Raw genomic sequence first — 12,723 nt, forward strand, 5'->3', positions numbered from 1 at the left:
ATACATTTATACGAACTTTTTTACCTATTTTTATTTGCAGAATATGCTGCCGAAGTTTCCGGAATACAGTTCGGACCACCCTGTATATCTAAACTACGCATTTTATTAAGACAACACGATGGAAAGCAAAAAAGAAGTTAAACTAAATTAAATAAAATAATAATCGGTACTCTTTTACGAAATTGATTTATGTTAAAAAGATAAATACTTTATTTTTTTACCTTATCTATGAAAATAAGTCTAGTCTAGTATATTTTTTATAAATCTAATAAAAAGACAAATAAAATAAAAAAATAATATATGTATAGGGGGTCCCATTTAAAAAAAATTAAGTTTCAAGACTCATATTTCGAAAATGACAGCTTCCAGCGAAAAACTACTTACGCCACTGAATTCTTGATCAAAAAATCTATGAGACTCTAGTTTTTGCCTTTTCGATAAGTTATAAAGATAACCGAGATACGAAGCGGGTCGTATTTCAGGAACTAAGTGAACTAAGACAAATCTATGCGTAGCATTTTTAGTTTCAGAAAAGAATTATTTATACTACAGAATTATATATGTTACAAGAAATATACGATTTAAGCCCCATTGAAAAAACCCTATTCACCCTATTAGTCTAAGATCCGGCTGCATGATTATTATACTCTGTATTTTTATTCATCGTATTTTTAATCAAAACCTAATTTTTACGTATATCTATGAATAGGAGAATACACTTTCCCTGTGGTGCCTATCAAAAACATGCCGCAACTAGGGGTTGCCACGTTTCAAAGTTTTTCCTACGAGCCCGGCAACAGTGCGTCGGGCATCTGTAACTCCTATAATAAAAACGAGAATAAAAATTTATTATAGGAATTTTGTATAAGTGCCAAACTAAAGTATATACTAGGATGTATTTCAGGAAAAAAATAGGTTTTGATTAAAAATACGATGAGCGTAATAATCATGGAGCCGGATCCTGTACTATATTGATAATACAAGATTTACCGAGAATACGAAATTTGTCTCTGACCGAACGAACGAACGAACGAACGAACGAATGTTCGCTAGTGGTATGGACGGGGACCGTACGATAGAACCGCACGAGAAGACCGGACGCGAACGCCAGGGCCAGTCAACTGAGATATACGACCTTGAACGATCTGTTTTTGGGGTAGTAATTTCCTGGGGCGCTAGATGGCGTATTTTTATTTTAATTTTTCTAGTTGTCTAACAATTGCGTACAAAATTGTTTTTATAGTTGCCTAAATAGGCCTATTAATTATGTTCTGTCAGTCAAATCAGTTTTCCGTTTCCGGCTTCCTCCTTCCTCTTCAGTTGTGTTTTGCAATTGAACGGAGATGTGCGTTTCGCTGTTTTCTGGTTGTTTGGCTGTGTTTTTTGCAATCTTCATTTTAAAATCGTGATTTTGTATTATTGAATTTTTTTGAACTTTGTTTTGTGTTTGATTTTTAAGATCTTTATTAAAGGTAAGGTTTAAGTTAAAGGTCTTTGATTTATCTAACAATTTTATTTAATAATCCGAGAAAGTGAGGTGAGGTAACCTAACCAAGTCCAAATGTTCGTGAATTTTATTTTTTAACAATGTAATATTTACAACGCCAAATATTTTTACAAAAAAAAATTGATCAACTCCATATTTTTGTACATAAACTCCACAATGTGATATTACACAATTGTTCAAGTCCATATGTAAAAAATACACGTAAATAAAACATTGTTTCTAATGGACGTCACTTTCTCTTCTTGTATTCCAACGATATTTGTTATGTGTAAATCTGGTACTATAATAAATATTATACTTTTTAATCTGTTGTTTTATTTGTTTGTAAAATGTTTCATGGTATAATTTTCTGTAAATTAAAATAAATTATTTATTGTAGGTTTTTATGCACATAAAATGATATAAGCAAACCATTTAACACTTTACAATAGTTTAACCTTTATATATAAATCCTTGTTTTTTACCATTTGACTTGTTTGCCAACTTGGGACCAATCAGATGACTACACATTATTTTGTAGAAATCTGATTGGCTCTAACTGGCGAACAAGTCAATACGTCTTGCTTAAAAATAAATTGTATCTATTTAAATTTGCCGCCACATTTGTTACTTTCCTGGGTGGCTAGATGGTGCCACTTCAATATACAGATTACAGATTTCTTTACAAATTTGAAACCGTTTTGAAACTAAAAAATGCATGGGAGTTAGCGTTCTTCTTTAGTGTGTTCTGTGGCGAACGCCTTTGATGTACCGACTCGAAACGGATGGTCGAGCGAACGAACGAACGAACGGCCGCATGCGTTCGGTCCCCGTCTAAATAATACCGCACTTTCATTCGTTCGTTCGTTCGTTCGTTCTTTCGTTCGTTCGGATAATGAATATGCACCTTTAAAAAAAATTCAAGGCAAAACCAGACACAGATTTATAATTGGTTTTCTATAAAACCAATTATAAATAATATTAAAGATACATATATACCCCGATTTAAACTAAATTTCGATATTTTTAATATTTTTTCCTAAAAAAGAACACAATTATGGTGGTGGTCTCCTGAGTGCAACGATATGCCACACTTAAATATTTTAATTTTATTACGGATACTTAAACACAATTTATTTAAACTAATTTTAAGCCTGGCTCTGTTTTTTTTTAAATATTTAATATCATATCATATTTATTCCTCGTAACAAAAGCATCGTAATAAAAAAATACAAAATGTATTCGGAAGTATAAGAAGTTCTGTTGAAAGGGCTATAAAAAAAATGAACAAAAAATAAATTTGTGCATTAGGGAGGATGGTAATCCTTTCGAACATGTAAAACATTGGAAACTGATTTGTAGAAGTTAATTTGTTTATAATAATTACGATTAATATTATGTATATTGCTAGATCGTGACATTCAGATTTCAAATTTATAATACTAAAAGGTAAAAACCTAATATCTTTAAAATACTGACCTGGATATTATTTATTTGAATCTTCCATTTGGCTCGATGTTCATTATTCAAAGTTAATTAGCGCTCATAAATATTGTTATGAATATTATGATAAGGTTAAATAATTTAAAAACAAGAGCCGGACTTGAAACTACTTAATTAGTGTTGTTATAAAGTGCCCAAAACAAAAGAAAATATTAAGTGTGGCATATCACTGTAGATACTCAGGAGACTATCTTTCAAAACCTAAAATAAAAAACGCAGATTCGTATTTCAAAAAAGTTGTGTGTGCACTATGTGCGCATATTTGAAGTAGAACTTCTTCTTACTTCCGTCTGTCTGTCTGGCTTTCTGCTCGTCTATCCCTCTGTCCGTCTATACCTTCATTTAGGTACCTTTATCCACGTCCCGAGTTTGGTTCCAATCGACCCAAAATTACGTCCATTTAGAGGCATCGCATCGCTTCGAAACGTCGAGGGCGCCATCCTGTAGCCCAATTATGCCGAAATCGAGCCACATTTTTCTTGAATATCAAATCCTTAGTCTTGCTGAAGATGTAAACGAAACGTCGTATCCAGCTTTGCAGGGTGGAACAGTGTGCACCGTCGCTCACATAGTCTACCCAGGCAACGGCCCAGCTACGTCGAAACACCGGTTCTCATTAATTAGAACACCAAAGTTAAGCAACGTAAGGCGATACTATTGGATGGACGGGTGACCGGTTCGAAACTCTGTATCGTGCTGTTGTCCAATAAAGGCAAAAGTGTAAAATCTATTGACACACACTGCTCATTCGCACCAGTTCGAGGTCTGAGGAGATCGGATATTTCGTAAGTAAGAGTCGATTTAGTTACTTGCCAAGTCGGTAGGCCATTGACTATGATATGGCCGAGGACCGCGGTTCGGATTCTGCGTAAACAAAGTAGGCTCCATCCAGATTAGCTCTGGCAGCAAAAAGGAGACATTAACTTCAAATCTTTACTTTCTTTACTTTAAATAGCCTACCCAACAAATTTGGTCGCGATCGGACGATATCAACTTTTGACGTTTTTTACGTCAAAACTAATGTCACGGTGAGACCTTAAAGTTGGCCTTGGTCTAATCTATCGACATACCAAATTTCATTTAAATTGGACGATTTTTTGATTCGATTCATGGATGATGAGGTTTCGTAGTGCAAGAAACGTGTCGTCAAGATATCATGAAAGCTGAAAATTGGCCATAAGTTATTTATTACATTCCATGTTTCAGCCCTCTAACTCACATAGAGGCCGAGTGCCGACGCTCCAAAGACCCATTAAATCGGAAAAATGTTTCGCAATTGATGATGGGGTTTCATAGTGCACGAAACGTCGCCAAAATATCAAGAAAAGGTGGGGCTTCGAGCCCCGTTTACATTCCGAGTTTCAACCCCCTAACTCTCATATTGTGACGCTCTAAAGACCCATCTCAACTTCCTCATTGACTTACCACTTATTCCCCCGTTAGCTCGTATGTCAAGGCCGTGTCGTGTCAAGGCCACATCGTGTCATGCCTCGAATTTTTTTTGAAAATTTAAATTTAAAATCAGATAGCCCTGATAAAGTGGCTATTAGGAAGTGCAAATAGTTGTTCTATTGTATCTAAAGTAACGACAGGAAAAAATAAAATCCATTTTCCAAAAAATCAGTTGTTGAAAAAGGGATGCCTTGAAAATTTTGTAACTTTTTTTATAACATCTTGGTGAACATCTCAAAGTGCAAATTTATGTATAATGTGTAAAGTTGTTAACAAAATGGGGAGAATAAAATTGAATGAAACTAAATTGAAAAAATTTGAAAAAAAATGTAAAAAATGGATTAATCATCCTATTAAACATTAATAATCAACTCAATTTTAGACATTTCTATAAAATAACGTGTGATTGTTTTGAACATCTAACATGAGTATATATGTAATCAGCAATATGTAGCTATTGTTGAATTATCCTTAATACGAATAATGTTAAATAAATCAGCCTTTTTCATATAAAAAGACTGAGTTTATCAGAACACCAGTGGTTTAATAGACCTGTCCGTAAACATGTTCTTGAGATAGATTTAGCCACTTTAAATAAAATGTTTCTTTATTCTGTGTATGTTTTTGCATCTGACAACAGGGAGGGAAGATATGGTGATATGCCCCTTTTTTGTTAGGCAAATTTGTTAAATTTTATTCGATTATTACACGAATACAAATAAAAACAAAAGTCATAAATCTTAAAATAATAAAATAGATCGTTTTTGTTACATACAAAAAAGATGTATCCAGTAATTCCATAAAACAGCTTGTAGAAAAATAGTGTATTTCTTATTTGACCGTAAGATATATAGGTCTTTAAAATGTCACCCGCAGGGACCAGAGACCCTGTTCCATTTTGGTCAGCAAAAATATTTCCCATCTACTTCAAAGGACCAAATCTAAATTTCAATTACTTGGTAATAATGATTGGGCAATTGTTTGTTTGACCGGATATGACGAAAGATAGGACCTTTTGCCTTAGGGTTATGTGGTTACCTCGACTATTGGGACATGAACAGTCACCCTTGAAACAAGATGACAGAGACCTTCTGCACCAACGGTTACAAAGGCAATATAAACGCAACTTTCGAACGGAGTTTAAAATATTCGAGGCAATAAAATGTCTGTTCCAGTATATTTTATAAGTTAATAAATATTGTTAAAAACGTTATTTGCATTTAATATTTTTTGAAATCAAGTAAAATTTGACCTACCGTCAATTAATAAAAAAAGGTCCGTATGATAAAAAAAAAACTCGAGTCGAGGGATAAGGAATCGAGGATAATTTTGGCGAGGTCAATCTCTAGATGCCATTTATAAGAAATGGACATAAAACTTGACAGAATTGACCAAATTAACACAATTATAAAAATATTAGAAAAGGAACGTTTCCAGATATACAAATTTATTTCCAAAGAAAATAGTTTTTCTCGAATTTTAAGTTACACCATTTAAAATCATTTTTACACAAAATAAAAATAAATTACAGCTTTCTTAAGTCCAATTGGAAGTAGGGTCGATAAAAAAAGAAGAGACGGGCCAAGTAATACTGTCTCAGACTTGACGTCGCCAAAATTATTATGGATTGTTATTCCCCAGCTGTCTTTGACGCCGGTTTTTTTTTGATTGTACGATATTACAACTTATTATTTTTTCAAAATGCCATCGTAGTAATGTCTTATATTACCCATACCAATTCATGTCATGTCTCCTACTGAATTACGGGCCAAGAAACATAGTTTTGTTGATATTTTATTGAATTGCTAAAATAAAAATATTTTTATCATAAAATATAAGAACTTTTCGATTTTAAAAACCTGTAGCCTGTAGAAAAAATGAGAACAGTAACGTCAGCTTTGTTATCTTCCTTATAAATAAAAAAAATTCTACCTCGTAAAATAACACTAATATACCGGAATACTTAAAAACACTTTATATTAAAGATTGGCTGCAATGTTTGACTAACCCTATTAGAATCATCAGCAGATGACTAAATCTCTTCTAACCTAAAACCTGAAGGTTTTATATAAAAAAATATTAAACTATTATTTCAAATATTATTATACAAGTAATGAAACATATTTAAATCCTAATTGCTAATTAATTATTTTCATAGGATCTTCGAAATTTCCAAGAAAATTAATGTTAATTTCATTTTTAGTGTTTATACAAAACCAACACTGAACTATTGAAAACTCATAAAATATTTATTATTATACTCCAGTTAACGTGAATGTGTTTTCATGTTTGATGTGATTACTATGGGTAACTTTAAAATTCCGCCATTATAGATAATGGATAAATCCATTTTATATAAAAACAATAGATAAAAAAATATATGTATATGGCTGAAATAAGAATTTTAAACTTTACCTAAAAATGTAAAGAATATACATGCATCGTATCATTTAACATTCTTCGATTGAGTTAGCCTCTGATTAAACAGAGCAACTGATATTCAAATGTTCTTTGATGAAAAATATGAGTTTTGAAAATTTGAATTGATTTTTTGAACATATTTTTCGAATTTACTATTCGATAAAAAAACACTGAAATGGAGGTTTGTGCAACGATATCGTTGTCACTTGGTATAGTCCTATATCTCGGATATCTTTCAGTTCGTTTAAATGTTTGACCTACAATGAGTATTTTTACAATATTCTTATATTTTATATTTATTGTAGATATAAAAAAATTAAAGATCTTTTCACATTTTTTTTTAATTTAAAGTCTAGCATTGTAATACTTATAAAAAAGCGCTTTAAGGATTGGTAGAGAGCTTTCGAGGCCCTTTCTTATAATTAAGAGATTCAGAAAAAAGAAAAGAAAAATTAATTAAAGGGGAAACATCGGGGGAGACAGAAACACAAGACAACAAAATAACTGTTCTTCAAAAATATATTGGATATTTTTAAAACAGTAGTTAGACGGCCAGGTATACCAGATATGATAAATTTAAAAAGTAAATTGGATATTTAGTGCTTAATGTATTTGGTGTTTCTAAGTTTCTAGGAATTTAGTCTTTTTTTCAATTAAGATTACAGTGTAATGATTATTTCTACACTCAAATTTACAATTTCATACTTAACTAGCGTGTACCAGCGACTTCGTTCGCGTCGAATTAATCATTTGTAATGGTGATGATAAAGCAAAGCAATTCTTTCCATTAACATACATTTGCATTTTTGCTTTCCATTAACATACATTAACATACAAACTGGATAATATTTTCTCACATTTATGTTAGCATGAGAAAAAACAATATGGCGATATTATTATATAACTTGAGGGGTAGTTTCATCTCGTTGGGATTTGACTTTCGAAAAATCCGTTTGCCAAAAATAAGCTTTTTACGTCAAGCAGTTTAAGCAGAATCGTGGTTAAGAAATTACCCAAATTTTTGGAACACCCTGTATGATTTTTTAAATAAATTCCAAATATGTAAAAAACAAAATAAATTATGCTTGTTCAAGCGTTTTCCCGAAAGACTAACCGTTTTTTAAATAACAAATATTGTAATATTTGAGGGGCGTTTTCACCCTCTTGGAATTTGAGATTCGAGAAACCCCTCCTTATCGAACCTCTACACCCCACAGTCAATCCGTTTACCAAAAATCAGCTTTAAACGTCAAGCAGTTTAAGCCGAATCGTGATTACTCGATGGTCATATTTTATGAAACACCCTGTATAAATTTATAAAAAATCTTAAAATATGTAAAACAACAAAATAAAATATACGTGTATAAGAGTTTTCCGAACTCACCGGTTTTTAAATAAAAAATATTTTAATATTTGAGGGATAGTTTCACCCCCTTAGAATTCGAGTTTCGAAAATTCCCTTCTTATCGAACCTCTACACCCTAAATTCAATCTGTTTTCCAAAAATCAGCTTTTTACGTCAAGCGCTTAAAGCAGGATCGTGATTAATCAATGACCAGATTCTTCAAAACACCCTGTATACATTTTTAAAAAATCTTAAAATATGTAAAAAAACAAAATAAAATATACGTGTTAAGTAAGCGTTTTTTCGGAAACTTGACCGTTTTTTAAATAAAAACTATTGTAATATTTGAGGGATGGTTTCACCCTCTTGGAACTGGAATTTCGAAAAATCCCTTCTTATCGAACCTCTACACCCTAGAATCAACTTGTATGCCAAAATTGAGCTTCTTACGTTGAGTGGTTTGAGCAGGATCGTGATTAATCAGTATGTCAGTCACTTAAGAATTTTATATATTAGTATAGATTTACCTAAAAATTATTGGTACCGCGGTAGAAAGTTTTGTAGCGGTTAGAAGCATAAATGTTCTATAATAATATTCCACAGACTTTGAAATAGTATTTTACTAAGGAACTGAAAACTAATGGAATTAAACTATAAAAACTTCAAACTCAACGAGACTCAAGATCTAAATATCAATTCTAAATCTCACCAGTAGGGCAAAATTAAACCATCAAATAGTGCTAAATTCGGGTTTTCTGGCGCATTTATTAAGAGTTTTCTCTGAAAGAGAGATTTTTTTTATCTGGTCACTATAGACAAGTGACACCTTACTAACATTTTACTTTTGTATTAGTTAAATGAAATATGTTTCTTATTGTACAACTAGTGATGAGGAAATGCAAGACCAAAATTCTTTTGGTCTTGCTGCTTGGTCAAGACTCTTGCACAAGTCTTGCACTTTTTTAATATATTTTTATCTTCAAATAAGTAGTTTTCAAGTAAATAAAAATAAATAGAATGTGTTTCTTATGAAATATACGGTATAATCGTTCTATTTAATATAAAAAAGGCGCCAGATGGCTTGGAAATGACAATCGACGACATTTCTCATATAATTTTACATATAAAATGACAGCGATCTTCATTTCATACCCATCGCAGACATCGCTTATTGCACAACTAGTGATGAGCCAATGCATGACCAAGACTCTTCGGGTCTTGGTCTTATAGTATAAGTAATTTAAGCTCATTTAGATAGATTCTCTCTAATATATAAAATGTACAACATTAAAAACTTAAAGCAAGAAGGCAAAACTTGGTTCGAGATTTGGAAGAACAGAATTGAAAGTGATAGCACCATAAGTTATTTCGATTTGTTGGAAACCACCTTTTTCTAGCAATTTCTACAGCGATAAAATTTCTATAGCGAATACAGACAATTTCTCCAGCCACCACATGCTCGATTGAAAGTTCATTCAGCACCTTGTGAAGGGTAAAGACCTGGCTCAGATCTACAATGTCTGAAAATCGACTTAGTCGTATATGCCTTTTTAGTATCCATAGAGCGAAAGTTTCTTTAAAAAAATCAAAATTTATCGAAGGACGCCCTTGATATTTATCTTTAAATATGTAAATTTTTATCTTTCAACGTATAGTGAATCACCATTGCTTCCTTTAACATTTTAAGCCAAAATCGGGATAAAACTAATTGCCATAAATTAAAACAATAATTTTGGCCAAATAAGTATCTTTTTATATCACACTTATTTATTTGAATGGTCCAAACAAACATGAGCGCTTTAACTAATACGGCAATATTCGATATATTTGGACAAAAAAGCTTTTATACAAATATGGCCTATTGTTGATGGTTACGTTAAATCATATACTCATTGGCAATAGTTTTGGGACAAACTTTTCTTTTACTGTTTTTGATTTAATAAATTATTGGAGGAGGGGTAAGTAATTAAAAGTTTCAATATTTCTTTAATTATTTATTATTTGAGATTAGATCTAAATATGAAGCGTGAAAAATGAAATGCAAAACCACAAAAATCTTGCATGCTGTGTCTTGGTCTTCAACTTGTGTAGGTCATGTACTGGTCGGTCTTGTTCTTCATCTTGCTTTTTTTGCAAGACCAAGATCAGTCTCATTCATCACTATAAATTACAACAGCAAAATAAAGCACTAATTCACCACAATACATCAGAATACTGTGTTTTGGCGTATTCATATAAATTAGTATTTTATTTATGAAAATTATACAGGGTGAGTTTTAAATAAGTACGAATATTATTAGGGGTGGTATATTTCGATCGCAGATACACGTCTATGATGTTTTTTTTTCGAAAAAATAAATATTTTGAAGGTCGTGCATTTTCTTTTAAATTTTCCTGTATATTTTAGAAAACTTTTTAGAACTGCCTGCTCACCGCAAAATTTCCAGTATAATTTATTAATCTCCATGATATTACCATGGTTACAGCTTTACTCTATGGTTACGACACTAAAAGAGATGCAATTACAGAAAAAATCCTGTGGCTCTATTTTTTTAAATAATTCATTTTTTTTAATTTCCAAACTTAAATAACTCGGTTATTTTGGACTTATTTGAAAAAAAGAGAAAATATGTTTCTTTTATCGAGATCTACTAGTCCCGAAATTGATTGCACTTATTATAAGACTCACCCTGTATAAATAAAATATCAATAGGTAAACATTTCATTTGACCTAATAAATTTACATACATCTAAATAATGACTATAATGAGACCACTGGCGAATAGCTTCGCCATTCACAATCTTTGTCTTAAGCCGTCTCGAAGCCTTAGGGTTTCTAGCTGACGAAGGTGTTTGCACATACGTCAACAAGGGCTAATCATTCTGAAAGTGGTCGGTTCTAATAAATAATGCCCTTTATGAAAGTGCCCAGGGGTGGTTAAATGTAGTCAGGCCATTTATAGGGCTACATAATTTTAATGGCAAAGTAGAAGGGCGTAAGAATTTTGGTCTGCGTTAAGAAGATATGTCAGAAAATAAAATATCTGGAAATAAATAGGTTTGTGAATTAATTACTTAATAATAGGGTGCACATTTTAATAATATTAAGTATTAATACTCACGTTTGTGATAATGATTCTTTTATCTAAACCAGCAATCCACATTTGATTTATTTCATTCCTATTTATGGTTTCAAATATTATTAGCTTATTTATAATATAAATAAGCTAATAAATAACAATGAAAGAAAAACGATTAAAAACCGTTAACATTTTTTTTAATAGACGTATCTGTTGAATAAAATTAACGTAATCTTGAATAGTTCTAGTTAGATATTTTAAATAGTTTTTCTTTGTTCTTTGTGTTTTTTTTCCAACGCGACGGGAGGAGATATACCTCCTGCAAATTAATTAAATTAAGCATTTTTTTGTCCGTTAGGCAAATTAGTTTTATTAGTAAAACACCGCCGACAAGTTGGTCTCCGTTGGATTAATGCGCAAATAAAACAAAAAATAACTATTTTATTCTGTAGATTTTCTTAAACAGCCTCTAGCGAAACACGTCAAGGCCGCATTTCGTCGCCCAACTTTGTCAATTTATTTCCAGTTGTCTTGACCTACTTCGGTTTACCTCGACCTACTTTCGATTCTTAAAAGTACCTGGAAACTACTCGTGGAGAGGGCGTGAAGGGATTTTTTTGGCGTTTCCTGTTGCCTCGTTCAATTTTTTTTTGTTTTGAACTATTTCCAAAACGTGGCGGTATCTGTACCCGAGGCAAAGGATTTTTTTTCATAAATCTCAGTGAAATAAGTAAACCTAGACGTTTCTGAAAGAGCTGTTGCTACGATGATATTTCGTTAATTACAACTCGATTTATCTTGATATACCGGGTGCGTCTCAAAAGTGGCTCACCCCTATAACTTTTTTATTTTTTTCAGATAAAACAACGATATTTGGTGTGATAGTATATGACATAAATTGGGATTGATTGGCTTATTCAATTGTTTTCAGTCACTTCCGGTTTCCCCGGAAATGACTATAACTTTTGGTTTTTAAATGGCACCCTCGGTAATTTTTTACTTTATTCGATGGAAAATGACACTCTGAATCAAATGACATATCATATGTCAACTTTTGACATTTTGGCATATGGCTTATTTGAAATTGTAACATGCGGTTCATAACGACAATTTGACTCAAAATACCAAGTGTGTGGTATCAAATTATTCGTAAAAAAATGCGTTTTCCAAATATGCTAATGAGCCACCCTCGTTCCATTTGAAAAAATTAAGATATGATTAAAAAATACGATTTGGGCATCTTTTAACTGGCCAGGACAAGACACTAAAAACATTAGACTATCAAATCTATTTTTCCAAGGCTCCTTGATTAAAAATTAGTGTTTTTAACAAAGCCATGGCACTCTAGATTGAAATTTAAAATAGAATTTGTTTTTGAGTGACTGTCAAAAATTGACATATGATATGTCATTCGATTCAGAATGCCATTTTCTATC

Source organism: Sitophilus oryzae, unplaced genomic scaffold, assembly GCF_002938485.1.
Source record: "Sitophilus oryzae breed Bouriz unplaced genomic scaffold, Soryzae_2.0 scaffold_980_pilon_pilon, whole genome shotgun sequence".
Lineage (NCBI taxonomy): Eukaryota > Metazoa > Arthropoda > Insecta > Coleoptera > Curculionidae > Sitophilus > Sitophilus oryzae.